This window comes from Physeter macrocephalus, chromosome 7, assembly GCF_002837175.3.
Source record: "Physeter macrocephalus isolate SW-GA chromosome 7, ASM283717v5, whole genome shotgun sequence".
NCBI classification, from domain to species: Eukaryota; Metazoa; Chordata; class Mammalia; order Artiodactyla; family Physeteridae; genus Physeter; species Physeter macrocephalus.
In genome coordinates, this window is record NC_041220.1 from 15,229,123 (window position 1) to 15,247,862 (window position 18,740).

Sequence of the window (18,740 nt, forward strand, 5' to 3'; positions counted from 1 at the left end):
CGTATTTCTGTCGGTTCCTTGCAGTGTTAGGATTTTCGACATGAGAGAAGATCCTCTGGAAGTTGTTCAGTGCGGTGCCTTATTCCTTTTGAGCTGCACCACTCCAGCTGGATCCTGGGTCCTTCGTGTTTGTTCTCCACAGACGTGGGAACACTGGTTTCCTTGAGTTACTAGGAATTGCTCTTTTCTTAGTCACCTCTCCACCAAGGTGAGGTCAGTGACTGAGCAGCCGCGAAAGTGCCAGTGAAAGAAAGCAGAAGAGAGCTGCTTACTGCCCCTGACATATAAAGTGAATGTACCAGACATATCTGCAGTGAAGCAGATCCACCTGAGAAAAGATTCCTGGATTGTGGAAAGAAACAGAAAAGGCTCCACCAGTAGTGAGACGAGTTAACCGAAAAGTATTTGAAAATAATTTGAAAGAGCACTTAAGGAAATTTCTTGCTATCCTAAACCGATGCCAAGTAATAACTGTTTTCTTACATACATTTTTAGGATCCTAGTGACAGCTCTCCTAATTATTGTTTTGGGAAAATCGTGGGAAATGTCTTGTGTCAACTGGGACACTTGTCTTTAAGAAAATATTCAGTCTTTGTACTCTTAAACCTCTTTACACTCTGGTGATCAAGAAGAATTATTTCTAACTGCAAAGAAAATAGGAAAGGATTTGTCAGTAATTTTAAAACACGAGACATTCCAGAGATCAATAATTTCTTTGGAAAACTTTCACTCTAAGGATGTTTTGAAGGATATTACATCTTAGTGAAATATGCGAGTTATTACACACTTAGATCATTGTACGATGCAAAAAAAGGTTGTGTGCTGTAAGCAAATCATAGCAGTGATGGTTTTTTTATGGGAAACATAGCTGGGAAATTGATTGCTCTGATTTTCACTGTTTTCTTTAGTCATGCATAATGTACCTTTGTTTTTAGCAAAATATGGCCTAGGGCTATAAAACTTGATACAGTGTGTTATTTGTCCAATCTGAATTACCATTTAGAAAACCACCTTTTCCTTTTGGTCACAAGATATGAGTTGATATGATCTCATTACTCATGTGCTCATGTGCTGGGGTCTGCTGATGCATTTTAATGGCACTGATTTGTGATTTTAAATCAAAATGTTAGTTTTTGGTGAGTTAAAATCTTGATTTATGTCATGTTAGTGAATCATCACTCTTTATAGCGGCTTTGCCACCTTGTCTGCCAGGTGCTGCATAGCATTTAGCCTGGGCAGGGGTGTCTGAAATTCCCTGGTAGATTTTTGTCCCTGAGTGACGTGCTGCCTCTACTCATGGTATGTTCATATACGCCCTTCAAAATGTTCCAGTCGTTAAATATCTTTATTAAAAGGATATTGACTTAATTTTTTTCTTCATCAACGTTGGAAACTGTGTGAGATGGCCTGATAAATTATTTTTGTTACAGTAAATGCTGATTGTAGTATTTAAAAGTATAGAGCAATTTAAAATGTGAGTTTTTGGGGGTACCTGTAGCACCCTTTACTTTTCCTCAGCACTCAACTCATATTTATCATTTAAATCTAAAGTCGACTGTCATCTACTCCAACCCGGCAAAGCCTTTCCTAATTTCTGTAAGCCACCTCATCTCTGCCTCTTCGGCTTCTATGCACACCTTCCTCAGTGTTCACCTCTCTGCCGTGTCATTACTTGCTTGGCTCTTCCTCTGGCTGTATTCTCATGGAGGTGGGATAGTGACCTTTTCTCATCTTCTCTGCATTTCAGATGCCTGGCACATTACATGCCATGTGACACTCAAAAAATCCTCGAAGGATGATTTGCTCTCTTCCAATTTGTTTCTCACTTGGGATTCTAACCCCTTGTAGATGCAGTAGCTCAAGGGAAATACTTTAGTATGGTATAATAGTGGCACATAGGCTGAGGGTTGAGAGAGTCGTAGAAAGCATCTCATCACACAATATGAACGATGAAGCAGATGAGGACCAAAGAATTTGAAAACCATGCTCAAAACTAGACAGTGGGCTTCCCTGGTGGCGCAGTGGTTGAGAGTCCACCTGCCGATGCAGGGGACATGGGTTCGTGCCTCGGTCCGGGAAGATCCCACATGCCCCACATGCCGCGGAGTGGCTGGGCCCGTGAGCCATGGCTGCTGAGCCTGCGCGTCCAGAACGGGAGAGGCCACAACAGTCAGAGGCCCGCGTACCACAAAAAAAAAAAACAAAAAAAAACTAGACAGTGAAGCCACATGGGCTATACAGCTGAGACCTTATGTTATATTCACGGTGCCACAGTTCTTTTTACTGGACTCATGTTTGCTTGCTTCCTCTAGAAGTGGATAAATGTATTGTTAGAAGGAAACAATTGTTTCAACTCTGAAAATCCCTTCTCAGACCAACCAATAAAAGTCATGCATGAAATGTATCAATCTGCAATAACTCTTGTTATACGTATGCATGGAGGTAATATTTGTCTTTGAGAACATTGCCTTCTAAGTGCTTTTATGTGTTAAGCGCTGTTCTGCTTGCTGTCATATTGGGCAGACTGATAGTTCTACCTGCGAAGAAGATTTAAGCTCTCTGGACTTCAGTGGTCTCCTCTGTAACTTTCAGTGTGTATGTTAAAAAGGGGTGGGGAGGGAAAAACGAAGTTTGGACCAGGTTAAGAGCTCTTTCTGAAGTTTTTCTTCAGAGACTACCAGTTTAACTCCCAGAACAACTGTAGATTCATCTCTTTTACATGTCAGACTTCCCTGTGAGTTTTGTTTGAAAAAGGGCTAGCATAGTTTTAAAAAAGCTTGAAGACCACTTCACTTGATGTTTTCCAATCTCCCTTCCAGGTCTTGAATTTCATAATCAAGATAATTTCTAGCTTTTAAATCTGGGTATCTGGAGGATAGTTGATAAAAGTGTTAAGGATAGAAGGAGAAATTGCTTTTGCCTGAGAGATACTAATTTCAGGTTTCCATGTGACATTTGATGTGATGACAGAAATTGAAGTAGGGGTGTTATGATATATAGAGGCAGGCCAGAATTCAGGGAGAGCGAGGGGCCAGGGCTAGAAACATAGATTTCAGAGTCACTCACACTTTAATAATTAAAATTAAGGAAAACTAAAACTTTTTAGGGGTAGAATCTGGAGAGAGAAGTGAAGGTTTGGGGACAGGGACATTTTATGTTACTTCTGAGTAGTTTGAAAGCTCATCTGTAGTATTAAGGTAGAAAAGGTAATGCATGATTTACATCAGGCAATAACCTGTTCATGAGTTTTAGAACATCTACTTACATGCCCGTTATCTTAATTACATTCATCTTTACTTAAATGTTTGAGTGCCCGCTCTCTGCCTGGCATTATTATATACTTCGGGACATTGCAGCCATGAGAGGCACAAGATCTTTGTTGTCACTGAACTCTCACTCTGGAGAGTGGAAACACAACTATAAACAAGCACATGGGTAAGAATTTTCAATAATGGAAATTGCCATTAGGAAACTAAGACAGGATGATACGACAGCAAATGACTGGGGTTACTTTATGTGAGGTAGCCAAGGAAGGCCTCTCTCAGGATGTTCCTGAACAAGAAAGAGCCAGCCCAGCGTAGGTCTGGGAGAACTTCGTACACAGCCATCATTAAGGGTGTCTCTAAAGCAGCAGTAAGTTGGGCACACTGGCAGTTAGGGGAAATGGTAGAAATGAGGTCACAGAGATTGCCAGGCCCATGTTAAAAGCTATGCATTTTATTCAAAGTACATTTTATTGAACCACCCTGGAGGATTTTTTTAAAAAAAATTTAATATTAATTATTTTTTTAATTTAATTTTTATTTTTGGCTGCATAGGGTCTTTCTTTGTTGCTATGCGCGGACTTATTCTAGTTGCAGCGAGTGGGGGCTACTCATCGTTGCGGTGCGCAGGCTTCTCGTTTCAGTGGCTTCTCGTTGCGGAGCTTGGGCTCTAGGCGCGCGGGCTTCAGTAGCTGTGGCACGCGGGCTCTAGAGCGCAGGCTCAGTAGTTGTGGCACACGGGCTTAGTTGCTCCGCGGCATGTGGGATCTTCCCGGACCAGGGCTCGAACCCGTGTCCCCTGCATTGGCAGGCGGATTCTTAACCACTGCGCCACCGGGGAAGTCCCCCTGGAGGATTTTAAACAGAAGTGAGCAAATGTGACTTAGCATGTCTGTCTGTAGTGTGAGCAAGAATGTCTGAAGGTGATGTGGGAAGCTGTGAGAAGGATCTCGCGGAATTTGGTGGTTTGGCCAAGGGTGGAACCCTCAGAGACTGATCAGACATTGTTCTTATCTCTGAGTAAGAGTCACTGGGCTGAATCACGAGTCATGGTGTGTGGTCCCCGCCACGCCCCCCTGCAGTTGATCTACTTTGCAGCAGTCCACTGGTTCAGTGGTTGCTTTTACTTTTATTTTTTTTCTTATTTTTTATTTTTTAACATTTTTATTGGAGTATAATTGCTTTACAGTGTTAATTTCTGCTGCACAACAAAGTGAATCAGCTATACGTATACATATATCCCCATATCTTCTCCCCCTTGTGTCTCCCTCCCACCCTCCCTGTCCCACGCCTCTAGGTGGTCACAAAGCACCGAGCTGATCTCCCTGTGCTATGCAGCTGCTTCCCACTAGCTATCTGTTTTACACTTGGTAGTGTATATATGTCCATGCCACTCTCTCACTTCGTCCCAGCTTACCCTTCCCCCCGTGTCCTCAAGTCCATTCTCTATGTCTGTGTCTTTATTCCTGTCCTGCCCCTAGATTCTTAAGAACCTTTTTTTTTAAATATATGTTCCATATATATGTGTTAGCATATGGTATTTGTTTTTCTCTTTCTGACTTACTTCACTCTGTAGGACAGACTCTAGGTCCATCCACCTCTCTACAAATAAATTTCATTTCTCTTTATGGCTGAGTAATATTCCATTGTATATATGTGCCACATCTTCTTTATCCATTTCTGTCGATGGACACTTAGGTTGCTTCCATGTCCTGGCTACTGTAAATAGAGCTGCAGTGAACATTGTGGTGCATGACTCTTTTTGAGCTTTCACTTTTAAATTGCAGACCGCGACACCTTATAGTTCCCAGATGTCACCTCTTTACCTTCCTTCAAATATCTCCTGGGCTGCAAGCAAGCATCTTGACTTGGAGGCTGCAGGGTGTTTTGGGAAGTGCTGTGACAAGGTTCTTTAGTGCTCAGAGTGACCTTTGAACTACCTGGGGGTGCTTGGGTCTTCCAGCTAACATCTCTGCACTTCATTGTACATAAAGTTTGTGTTCTGGTTACAGAGGAAAGGAAGCAAGTCAGAATTCCTCTAATCATGTTTAAGTGTCATACTTTTCTACCCCTCAGCTTTGATAACTTTGCATGCTTCTTGAAAGACTTAACTGTAAAGTCCACGGTTTAGATCTGGATCTCACACTTCGCATCCCAGCCCTTTCCAAAGAGCTGCTGTATAGTAAGCATTTAGTAAATATTTGTGGAACGCTGTTGGATACAGTCTATTAGATACCCATAGTTTTGATTCCGCTGACTTTATTTTTCCTGTCTTTCAACAAGTTTATGGCTGCATGTGCCTTCAACTTTAGAAGATAATAAGTAGCAAGTTTGGAAATGATTTTTCTGCAGGTTGCATTTACTTATTGGCTAAAGGAAAAGAGATACAATCCAGTATATCTCTTTATAACATTTCTTGCCTGGCTGTCTTGAGATAAACATTTTCGCCATTTTTATAGCAGTTACACAGATATGGACTTAAACAAGTACAGACACATCTGTCACTAGTTAATTTGTTGATTTACGAATCTGAAGGGATTCCAAGGAAGTCTGTAATGATGGTGCCTTTGTCTAAATTAATCTCTTGATAGAAATCAGTGAGTTTTATCTAACTAATAGAATTTACAGCCATCTATAAAAGGTACTAAATTATCAGATTCTTTTCTGGAAACGAGCTACTGTTCTGCTGTTGTCCAATCAACATTTAGCCCTGATAGTACATGTAATGGGGCATTGTCCCCAGATCCTTCCTCTTGTTAACAAGTGTAGTGCTCTGCTCAAATGGGCTTACAAACAGCTGGCATTACCTTGCTTTTATGTATCTAGCAATTCTCTTTCACTGTTTCTTTAGCTCCTTTTCAGTTAGTTAAGAGTCTCTTCTGTCGTCTCTTCCTGTCTAACTTTATTTTGCTAAAACCTCATGCATTATAGCCATTGGCTTCTATGTCAGATATCTTCTGTTTGCCTCTCCAGATCTGCCCTCAACCCTTCTACTCTATGCTCTCTGCCCAGGACGATACCTGGCTGAACCACGCTGATTTCCAGATGGCTCAGGTCACTGGAGACCTCCAGCGGGAGATTAGCGGGAGGGTGGAGAGAGGGTATTGATTCTTCAGTTTGCTTCTTCCCTGACCAGCTTGGACTGGCTGTGTCTCTGCACAGAAAGTCACTGCTCCCTCTTGAGGTAACCTCTATGTCAGTCTCTCCCTCAGGAGTCCGGTAATCTCTGGAGTGAGTTAGTTCCTCTGCTTTTACTACCCTGATGGACTGCACTACCCTTCAGGTCCTTTTACACTCCTACCTATACCTTATTAAACTGTTTGTTTGTAAACAGCTCCTCTTCAGTTTATCAGCAGTTGTAACAGTTAAGGTCCCATTTTCTGTTGATTCAGCTTCTGAAAGCCACTTCCTTTTTGGAGCCTTCTTCGATTGATAAGAGCAGTCGGCCCCCCCTTAACTCTGTCGGACGTCTGCTTTCCATCCCAAATTATATGCTTCTATCCGTGCAGCAATGGCACAGAAAACTTAGGTTGTGTTATGTAAATACTTCTCTGTCAACCAGTTTATTGGCTTAACTTTTTTACTTGATAGTCTGTAAGCCTTCTACATATGTGATTTGGTTGTTTCACTCACTTTTTAATTCATTTATTAACACAGTGCATATGTGTAGAGTCCCTGTTGAGGTCCGTGTACTGTGCTGGGCGTGGATACAGAGAGGCAGATGTTTGTCCTTACTTGGGTTGAGGATTGGGAAGGGGACAAGAAATAAAAAACTAAACATAATATTTACAAATCAAGTTTGTGATTTATTAAATGACCACAGAGCGGTAAAACAATCTAACCAAATTTCTCTTGTTTAGTATTTCTAGAAATTTTTAGGCCTAACGCCTTGGCAACTTGATTCTATCTCATCACATGTTAAGTGAGAAATTAGAGTTTTGAAGCAGTATGAGCTATCCGACTAATTCACATGCACAGTTGATATATAACAGTATGTTTTACCTGATTGCATTGTTTTCATGATCTGTTCCACGGAACGGTGGTTTTTGGGAATGTCAGGCTGTGTAGCCTGAGAAGGAGCCCATGGATGGCACCGTAGCCTACTGCTGAACTGTGGAGACTGGAGTTGGACTGCTTTTTTATCACTTGATAAGCCTGTGACCTCGGGGGCAAGTTACTGAGCCTTCTGTGTTTCAGCGTCATCATCTGTAAGCTGGGAATGACAATAATAGTGATTACTTCAGAGGTTTGTTTGAGGATTATAAAGGTGAATATTTGTATAGTGTTTAGAGCAATGCCAGGCACATAGTAAACACCACAGAGGCATTCGATAAGTAAATAAATGATCAAAGAAACCTGGGACTTGCTGATATTTTTAAACTGAAGCCTTTTCTGAGCTAATTATGCTAATGTGCATTGTGACCATCCCCCAAAGGGGTATTTGACCTTGGGGCTTATATTGATATTTTTCCCTCCGTATATCGTTGGACTAATGTTCCTCAGAACACACTTTTGGAAAAATCGATACAAATAATTGGCTAAACATTTCACCAGTTTATTGTCTCCTGAGAGTGAGGACTTGTTCCTCTACCTGTCACACCTATTATCGAGTGGGAACCCAGTTCCTGTTCCCCTGTCCTTCCCCTTTTTTCTTTTTAAAGGTAAAATGAATGTTTTTCTTCATTACCCAGGGAAAGACTTCCTGCCTTTAGAGATGTAAGTATACTCAGGGTCTCTGCGGCTCACTGAGCCAGCTCTTTTGAAAAACTACTTACTGTTATATTTTTCTAATAAAGAATACATATTCCTTGAAGTGAACTTGGGCAATGCAGACAATTGTAGCAATTAAAATCACTCTCTCCTACCACACAGAAATAACTTCTTATTAACATTTTGGGTTTTTTTTTTTTTTTTTCTCTACAAAATTGGGAGCATAATATAATATGGTTTTGTGTCCTGCCTTTCTTTTTCATTTGACTTTATTTATATAATATTCTCAATCCCAGACATGTAGTGACTTCTGGCCTTCAGATGATTGGTAATCTACATTTCAAAAGAGCTTCCTTCCTTCCTTACCCAATTCTGTGGCCAGAGACAATATGAAAATAAAATGGTGTATCTAGAACGAGTTTCTCATTTTAAGTATTCTTGGAAATTGGAACCACCTGGTAAGCAGTTGGCTATTCTCTTGAAGAGACCTGAAGTAGGTGACCTCAGGTTGCTTCATTTATGAGTCATTCCAGTGTTCTAGCCAGCAGCCAGATGGACCCACAAGAATCCATGACCAGGCTGCTTTGAAGCCATTACTTACTCATCCTGAGTGACTGTGAGTGAACTTATATAATGTTGAGATTAACTAGGAAAATTATCTGGGGAAACCTGAATTATTCTAGAAGAAATTTAACTATTATTTAATTTTTAAATGATAAATTTGTTCCCTCCATTGCATGTTGGAGGTGTAGGATTCGAATGATATACTAATATGGAGGACAGACATTCTCTGAGTATTTTATCATGTCCTGTAATTTTATAATTTTGAGTGAGAAACACTCAGTGTTGCATTTATGTCAGTACATAACGTAAAGACTTTAAAAATACTAATTGTTGTAGGTTTTACTCTGTGTACTTTATAAATGATGGATGCTGTTGTAATGAAAATATATCTGCTCAGTAAGTCCTTTTCCATTCAGTATACTTCAACAGTTTTGAATCTTTCTCTCAGAATTAAATCAATTATTCTTTAAAACACTTATCTTTAACATCTGTAGCAAATGAAAATATTTAAATTCTTTCTGGAGGAGAAAACCGTGCTATACTGTTTAATTGAATTAAATTAGCTTTTCATGGAAATTTACCTAGGAGCTGTTTCTGGAACCAATTTGGAAAATGATCTTTGTATTCTGTGGCATTTATGTTTGATTATGTTTTTCTTAGTAATTCTCAATGGACCTGATTCACTCCTTCAGTCATCAAACCCTTGCAATTTATGTAGGCAAATTAGGCATTTCCTACTCCATAATTATGCATATTTATGGAATAATGTATGCTTCCTCGTTAACTAAAGAGGGTGTAAGAAATTCTTAATTCTGTAACTTAAAATTATCTAATTTTTAGCATTCTGTAGAGTATGTTAAGACTGAGATAAAAGACATATGTATGTTAGCTTCTTCCCGAGAGTGTTTTGTACAGTTTGTTTTGACACCTTTTACTAATAAAAGCAGGTACTGTTGTTTCTAAAAATAGCAGAGAAGCCAAAACTTCTTGTAAATATATTTGCCTGAAACGATCTGTACTTCAGGCATATCAAAGATTTTGCGCATACATTTTCTATACTACTTTTTTCTACGTTCTCTCTTACATTGTTATTTCACAGAGCCATGAAGAATTTGAAAATTGCTCAGAAAAACTCAATTTTCAAGTGTTTGAGCTGTGAAGTTTACCCTTTGTGATCCGCAGCGTGGGGATATATATTATATGCTTGCACCAGGACTATGATTTGATGCCTTTATTTCTTCAGTAAAGAAATTTGCTTCCTACTTAGCAGTTTAAAGATACTGAAAACCTATTTAGCTTAAGGAAAAAAAAAAAAACAAAAAAAAACAAAAAACACCTTTGCCTGTATCTGCCACAATCTGAATTGTTGGAGTTGCAGCTCTTTTTCTCCTTAGGCCTGTGAATACATGAGTGCTCATTTGTATTCTCTTTTACTCTCCACCTTCCCACTCTCCATCCACCCCTTACTTTTTCTCACTTTTGCACTTGATTTGAAAACACTGTTTCCTCTGACTACTTTTTCTGAGCTAGAGGGGGTTAAAATATGCTCATTTCTATGATCCTGAACCTCTAGGATATTTTCAAGATCTTTCCTAGCTTTACCATCCTCTGACTGATTAGAGTTTTGACTAAGTTGGCGTAACTGGAATTATGACTTGGTATTCTGTAGGCATAATCTTAACATACTTTAATAATATTATAGAATGATAATAGCAAAATGCAATTCTATTTTATGAAATTACTTATTTAATTATATAATTTCACAAATACTATTTTTATAAAATGTCTGTTTTAAACATTGAAAGAAATGGGTTCTCGTGGCTAAAAAAGTTAAAAATGGCACATATTATATAAAACATATTGTTAGATATAACTTGGATCTAGACAGTTTTCATTCCTTTATGCATTTCTTTGATATGTAATGCAATTATAGATGTTTGTTTAGGTTTTTACCAAGTACTCTCTAGCTCCTATTTTATTTGAAATTTTATGTATTTATAATTGTGGTTTGAAAGCTGCTGTTATACATTCTTAAACATTTTTCTTATAACTTACTAGCATGCAGCCTGGCTTACCATGAGACTGTAAATTCCTTTTTTGGCTCATCTCTCCTAAACCTGGAAGGTATAATGCAGTTTAACAATAATATTTTATATCTTCAGTTTGTGAATAATGTCTTTCTTACAAATGGAATTAGTAAATATTTATGCACTATGAATAAACTTGATGCCATATGTGTCAAAGAGATAGTTTGAGTCTTGCTCTAAGGGGAAAGATGTTTAAAATCATAGATGATACACTATCAGAAAATAAATGCAGGGCATAAACAGATGGAATACAGGAACGACAAAATGAAAAGTCGATGAGCACATTTATGAAGTGTCAAGTTGAGTCAGTCTGTTATTCTGTCTTTAGGTGATGCCATCAGGGAATATGTTAGGGAAGGGTATGACTGGTGTTAACATGATTTCACTTTTAAGATTTAGTATTATATCCTTCAAATATCTTAGTTTTCTTCAATATAAACCAGTCCTCTCTTTTTTGGAACTGATGAGAATTTTTCAGTTTGTTTAACTTCTTGGCTTTATATTTGTATATTCTATTTGAAGTTATAACAGCATTTGCCTAGTTCTCTATGTCTTGTCCATACTTTCCATTGTTGTAGAGAGGCTGTATGTTTCCTTGTAATTGTCACCTTTCTAGACTGAAAGAATGCTCACCTATCTTGTTTTTCTTCACAGGGCTGTCCTGTGGTCCACTTGATCATTTATTTTTATTTGTTTGGATTTTCCTCAGTTTCTAAGTCTTTATTTCCTCTTCTTTCTTGGTGAAATTAGAGTTATACGTTTTCATTCTTCAGCAGGTATTGGAGTGCTAGGCTGTGTTAGACTAGAACTGTATGTAGCATTTTAAGTAAAAATGAACTGTGGTTTTAAATAGGAGGGAGAAACATGGTTTTTGTTCTTGAGTGATATCAGTGCCATTGTTACCTTCGTTGGCTATGGGAACAATTAACACAGTGGCTTCTCTGCTCCTTTTCATGATAACTAAGGCCCATTTACCCTAGAAGTTCAGTCTCTGTATACTTCCTCCCCTACATGTATAACCCTATAGTTTTCCACTTTCAATCTTATTTGATGTTTTCCTCCTAGTAACTCATAAGGTTTTGGAAATCTTGTAGGTTATCCCGCTGACTTGGCATCTCACAGACTGGAAAAACAGTACCTTTTGCAGACCTGGAAAATTTAATCTACATTTCCTCTTTACATCATTTATAAAGATGTTAAATAAGACCACTTCTAGCACCTTCCCTGTTTATAGTTTTCTCGCCCAAATAATGCTTTTTTTTTTTTTTTAACTGTAGTCATTGTTTCTCCAGTTAAAAGTTTATCTGATCCTATAACGACTCAGTTCTTTTTAATAACTTTCGTGGTAGTACCTTATCAAGGGCTTTTTTTTAAAAAAAGGGTGGGCTGTGTTTACTTTCTCCCTTGAGGCTCCACACAGCTTTAACTATGCCAAGACATGATTACGCCTAGCCCCCCACCCCCTTACCATTGTTTGCTAAACTCTTCTGTGAGCTTATGCTTTAGCATATATAGACCTCACAAATTTGCCAAATTGCCAAGAAATAATTATAACATTGAACTGGGGAAATTTGAAAGGTTGTGGATGAAAGATGAAATTTAGCATTAATGTTGATGGTTGAAATGCAATTATATATAAGCAAGCAAAAAGGAGTTTACCGTGTTTGAGACTTTCCTATGTTCCAGCCAATGAGCTAAATAAGCCCATCATGGTTAAGATGGTGACTGTCATCCCATTTTACAGATGAAGGAACTTAAGACATAGGTTCAGCAGTTGTTAGTCCAGGATTCTAAGATAGATGTCTGATTCTAAATATGTGCTTAAATGATGGAGGGCTGTTAGAGCCAGACATTGTGTTAGTTATTGATGATACAAAGATGAGCAGAACTAAACCCGTGTGGTCCAAGAGCTTCGAAAGTCCCTTGAAGGAAGGAAGAGACCTATGCACAACTGTAAGAGAGGTAATCGCAATGTGGAAGGTGTTGTGAGCTAAGTAAAAACTTAAGTAAAAAGTTACCACATTTTTACTTAAACTGACTTCCATTTGATCCACATTTTTTTATGTGTGCATTTTTTTTGTGAGGGCAGGGGAGATGGCAGGGGAGAGGGACAGGAAGGCCATTAGCATGGGTTAAATGTAGTGACATGTTTTAGTGGATTTCGGAAATCAAATAGCTCAGGCAGTTTGCTAAGAATATAGAGATGCAAATGATGAAAAATCATTTAAAGTTGATCAATTTATCTGAAATGACATTAATAAACTTAAAAAATTATTTTGAAGTAAACACCATAACATATACCTAATAGTAAACATTGGATTTCGGGGCTTGGCGAAAGTTTGGTTATTGGGAGGGACCAGAAGGTATCTACTAAAAATACAGTAAAAACCTTCGAGGAGAGTTTGATCTTGAAATCACTTTTTCTAACATTTAAATGGACTCTGGGTCATCGTCTGTAATAGAGATATCACCTATATTTTTTCTTTATTCTTATTAGTCAGAATGGGTTAGAGTGAAAATGAAATTACTACAGTGGTTTTCAAGGAATCATAAAACTTCTTTATTTTAAGCATAACACCTTTATTTTTTGCAGGTTTAAATGAAATGAGGTCTGTTGGCTGTGGCCATGGAGCTTAGCTGAGGCAGAGTTGTTAAAGAAATCTTTAGTTTCCAAAATAACCACAGGAAACGTGTATTTGACATGGAGAAAAAATGCTATGGGGAAATGAAAGTTTAAAATGGACTTAGGCATTAAAAGAGAAATGGTAAATTAAAAAAATTGATATTACAAATGTTATATATATGTTAAATCAGCACATTTTTGCTAGTCCAGTAATCACCATTTGATTTTCCAAAGGCATACATATATCACAAAAACATTCAGTTATGGTACAATTTGTAACAAACAGAAAGCTTCCTTAGTGACTCTTTATATTCCAAAATACAATTTTTCCATTATGGAAAATTATATTTATGTTGAACATAAATAATCAGATATTTGCTTCACTAATGATCCAGATTATTGTAAAATCATGTTACTGGATTTAACGATGCGACCTCTGTTCTGTGACCTTGTGTATTCTGGAGGCTTGTTATGCATGTCAAGGGTATTTCCTTTTATTTGTTTTAATTTTACCTGCCACTTAAATCACTGAATGATCCTTCATAATTTTATTATGAAACCATATAATAAGGAAGGGCCAGTTGATTATTTTTTGCTTTAACTTTCGTAATCTCATATAGTTCAGATCTACTTTGTGTTCTCATTCCTCAGGTCAAATAATTCTTGTTTTGCAATTTCTCATCACAGTAATGGATGAGATAGAGTAATAATGTTTCAGTACATTTATTATTATTTTAGCATTTTACATCTGTTCTCTCTTTCAGTGGGGGGAGAGGCAAGTAGTATGTTGAAAACAGCACATGATTGGGAGATAGGTAAGGCCATAATTAGTTTTGGAACCTGAGACTGATCACTTAAATAAAAGACTGACCAATTCTTTAAGGTCTTTCTGGCTTGAAATGCTATCATTCTATAACCCAAATGGGCAAATCTTATCATGGTTAATAATTACAGTATGGCATTAGTTTCTTTAGAGCAAGGCACTGTAACTGATTTGTCTTTGTTTTTTTCCTTCAGGTGGTTTTTGGAATTTCTGAGACAAAAGTGTTCACAAATTAAGTCCTTTCCAAACCTAATCACCTTGGATGTTTTATAATTCTTCACATGAGAGACTTATACTTACAAATCATATAATTATTACTGTGTACCGTTCTATATGCTTTTATAAATAAACCTTTTACTTGGGGGTTGTAAATAATTTTGGTTAGTAGGAAGTAACTCTGCAATCAATACTGTTGTACTACTTTCTTTGAATTATTTTCTAAGGCAGTTGTTGAAAATGGTTTTGTTCAGAAACCAGATTCAGTTTACAGTTTGACTGTATTGGATTATAGTGGCTAATTTTACTAAAGGTAAAATATGCAGAGCATGCCATCAATATGATAAATTTGATTTGGTGATTATAACTTTTCACTAATTAATAAGAGATTATTTCTGTGTGCCTTATTGGTTACCTTTGTTTCTGTGATGCCCCATACTAAGTATTCTCTTTTAAAACAATTTTCAATATAAAAGCAAGGACTGAACCAGGTTTAGATGTGCAGATAACCTGGTTCTTTCTATGAGAAGTTAATGCCCATTCTGTTGTCTTTCTAAAATATTCTTTTTTCATATTGTTCCAGGATTGGTTTGATGTCAGATGCCTTTAAATGTCTAGGCAACTTGATATATTCTTATTTTCAAGTTGATTAGTTACTTTTAAGAACTGTATTTTCTTTTTTTTTTTAAAGCCTGGTAGGATTTTTTTTTTTCTTTTAATTATTTTTGGCTGCGTTGTGTCTTTTGCTGCACGCGGGCTTCCTGTAGTTGCGGGAGGGGAGGCGACTCTTTGTTGCGGTGCACGCGGGCTTCTCATTGCGGTGGCTTCTCTCGTTGCGGAGCACGGGTTCTAGGCACGCGGGCTCAGTAGTTGTGGTGCACGGGCTTAGTTGCTCTGCGGCATGTGGGATCTTCCTGGACCAGGGCTCGAACCTGTGTCACCTGCCTTGGCAAGCGGATTCTTAACCACTGCGCCACCAGGGCAGTCACAAGAACTATATTTTCATACAACAGTCAACTCCATTATTTTTATATGTGTGAAGATTTAAGTGGTAATTTTAGATTATCCATAACAAATTTTTAATCCTAGTGTGCTTCTGTGCAACTTTCCCTATAGTATGTCAGTATGTGTTGCAAGAATCTATACTAAGAGGCAAATTATGCTTACCAACCTAAGTAAAATAAAATTGAGAAAACAAAGTCCCTAAAAATTCATCCTAGAGCATTTACTGTTGATATAAAGCAGGAAGCCTCCACCGAAAACTATAGAGTTGTTTGTTTTACATGAATTGTTTGCCCTTATGAGATAAGGGAAATAAGATAAGGAAAAAGTTGACGTTCTTAAGTAATGCTGAAAATGTTTTGTCCATAGTGAATGGATTAGAGTTCATGATACTAAAACTCTTGAACCAAAAATGAGAAAGTGTAAATCAAGGCAAATCCCCTTCATATGGACTCGTCGTCTTGGAAGTTGGAAAATGAAAACAATAATCTGATTACCTTTATGCTCAACATTTATCACTTTACGTATGAATTTCTCACACTGATACCATTCTTACGCTTTTTCCTTCTTTGGAAAATTGATTCATTTTCAGAAGAGGTTCTGTTAATCCCATTCTGCTGGATTCATTTTCTTCCTTTACTCTGTGCCTTCTTCCATTCTAAATGCTCTGCCCTGTATCCATTTATAATTACTAGTTTCCTGAATTGTTAGTGTAATTAGTATCCTCACCAAAAACTGTCTTCTGTTTCTCTATTTTCCTCATATTTTACAATATGGAATATACCATAAAAGATGCTTGGTCAGTGTTGATCGACTGAGTGCCTTCCCTACTTTGTATGGATATAATCTTTATTTCCTTGTAATTATGGAAGTTTTCCCTTCGAGAATATGTGAGGAGCCTTAGGGTTTTTAAAAAATGTACCATTTGTTGTGTTTGCTATATAAATACATTCTAGGACATGAAATGGGGAAAAATTCTCTTCTGTGTTTTGACTAAAGCCAACATAGATGTTCTGCACTGGACTATGCAGTCCGATACCTGCATTTGTATCCTGGCTCTTTCATTCATTGCCCTCATCTGTGAAATGGGGAGAGTAGGAGTACTATTCGGTAAGGATGCTGTGGGAGTTAAATGAAGTACCTAGAACTCTGCCTGGCATACAGTCATTGTTCAATGAATGTTCACTCTTGTCCTTTATTTTAGATGTCTTTAAGTGGCATTGGCACGCAGCCTACTTTGAGGTACCTATATGATATTGTTCTACTAAAATGGAATGAAGAAAATTTACAAAGCTGATCGATCAATTTTCATCAGAAATAATTTTCTTACAGAATGCTTCCAAATGCAAAATGTGTTTAGGTCATACATATTCGTATTAAAATATAAGTGCCTAGTTAGCAACAAGAAGCTCTTAGAAACGAAGTATTTCCTTCCCTTTTTATTCATTTTGGGATACTTCCATCTTTGTTTCGAATGCTTGCTTCTAAAAAAAAAGGCACATATAATGAAATAAGAGGATAAATTGTATGTTTTTATTAATTTGACATTTTTGCTTGATGATTTATGAAACGTCTGGTTAAGTTTAGCATTAGTGGAGCTTGAAGAGATGTTAGTATTAAGCGAGCATTTAGTTGCATGACATGATCAGTTTACACTATTGCAAAACCTTAATTAAAGCTTTATTAAACTGTGTAAACCATGATCTAGTTTGGATTTGAAAGTAGATAGACATCTGTTTCAAATATTATTACTACAGTTAGAAATTAATAGCTTTTTTTCCTAAAAGTCTCAAAGTTGCCCTTTTGCAACTTTTATTTCAGTCTGTTATTCTCCTATTCTATGTATTAAAATAGTTTTTGGAGATGTTAAGGCTATTTTAAAAATCACATTCATAACCTATATAATATCTGTACAAAAGAAAAACAAGGAAGTGTTTGGAAGTACTTTATCGAAGAACAAAAAAACAAGACTCCTCTTTGTTTTATGTTGAAAGCAAATTTGTACAGTGATGCATCAGAGGCATTTAAGCCAGCTTTTTTTTTTTTTTTTTTTTTTCCCTTGGTACGCGGGCCTCTCACTGTCGTGGCCTCTCCCGTTGCGGAGCACAGACTCCGGACGCGCAGGCTCAGCCGCCATGGCTCACGTGTCCCCTGCATCGGCAGGCGGACTCGCAACCACTGCGCCACCAGGGAAGCCCTAAGCCAGCTTTTTTGATTGGGGACCTTTGTGCCCTCCTCCCTCCATCTTTCTCTTTTTTTCTTTATGAAGTGAAGGCTAATTCTAGATAAATTTGGTGTCATTTTACTCCCTTAGCAATAAGCAAAAGTGCCCTAATTTTCTTCTTTGCCTCAATGACATTACAGAATTCTTCAGCAAATGTACTTCTTTAGTTGGTTGTATATATGTTTTATTCTTAATTCTGAAAAGGAGTCTTTGTCATATTGCATTCAGAATATTTAATGCTCTCTAGAGAAAAAAACATCAGAATTTAAATTTTCTATTAAACCATGCTCACTGAACTGGTAGAAAAAAAAGCTTGTGATATCCCAAAGTTCAGAATTCATTCTAATTCAAACTAATTATTAAATGAACATATTTTTGATGGAAACTTTTTAAAACATAGGAAGAGGTCAAAAGGAAAATTGCACTACTTGGAGTCTGTTATTTGTTATTTTGATATATTTCCTTCCCTTTTTCTTATGTATTCTTAGATTTTAAAAAACTGTAAAGTTGTCATCTTAATTTTATATTTTATTTTTCCTTGAAATTACATTATGAATATTTTCTCATCATTAAATATGCTTCAAAATATTTTAATTAATTACTGGAAAATATTCATTTTTAATATTTTATCCTGTTTTTCATTATAAATAATGCTGCAGCGAACATCTTTATGAATAGATATTTGAATATTTTTATGAAGGCTTTTATATATAACACCAAATTGCTTTCCAGTGAAGTCATTCTAATTTATAATCCTACCAGCAGGGTATCTTTTTAATTTTACTCATATTTTTAGGTATGTTAGTAAATATTTCAATTATGTCCATTAAATTTCCGTAAGGTTCAGAAAAAGACAAAACAAAATGTGAAAGACCCAAACAATAAAGTAGTTTTGAATAAGTGGGAACGTGCTTCATGTTATTTTTGTTAAAAAAAAAACAAAACAAAACAGGAGTTTTTACTACTTAGAAGTACGGACCATTACTCTTGATATATAATTTCATAAAATGTGTAAAATAAATACAAATTAACTCCAATCATATTTTTTGTTATTTTGGTTCTTTGTAACAACAGGAATGATTTAAGGAAAAAGCAATTAATTTACACAACGCTTGAAGTCAAAGGAAGAAATGACCTTAAGAAAAAGATCTCGGGGCTTCCCTGGTGGCTCAGTGGTTGAGAGTCCGCCTGCCGATGCAGGGGACACGGGTTCGTGCCCCGGTCCGGG

General features: G+C 37.0%; 1 protein-coding gene across 2 annotated transcripts in view; it reads left to right on the forward strand.

Annotated features, from left to right (window-relative positions):
- Positions 1–18,740, forward strand: part of BMPR1B (bone morphogenetic protein receptor type 1B) — a 454,241-nt gene that overhangs the window by 904 nt on the left and 434,597 nt on the right. The gene's annotated exons all lie outside the window — the stretch shown is intronic.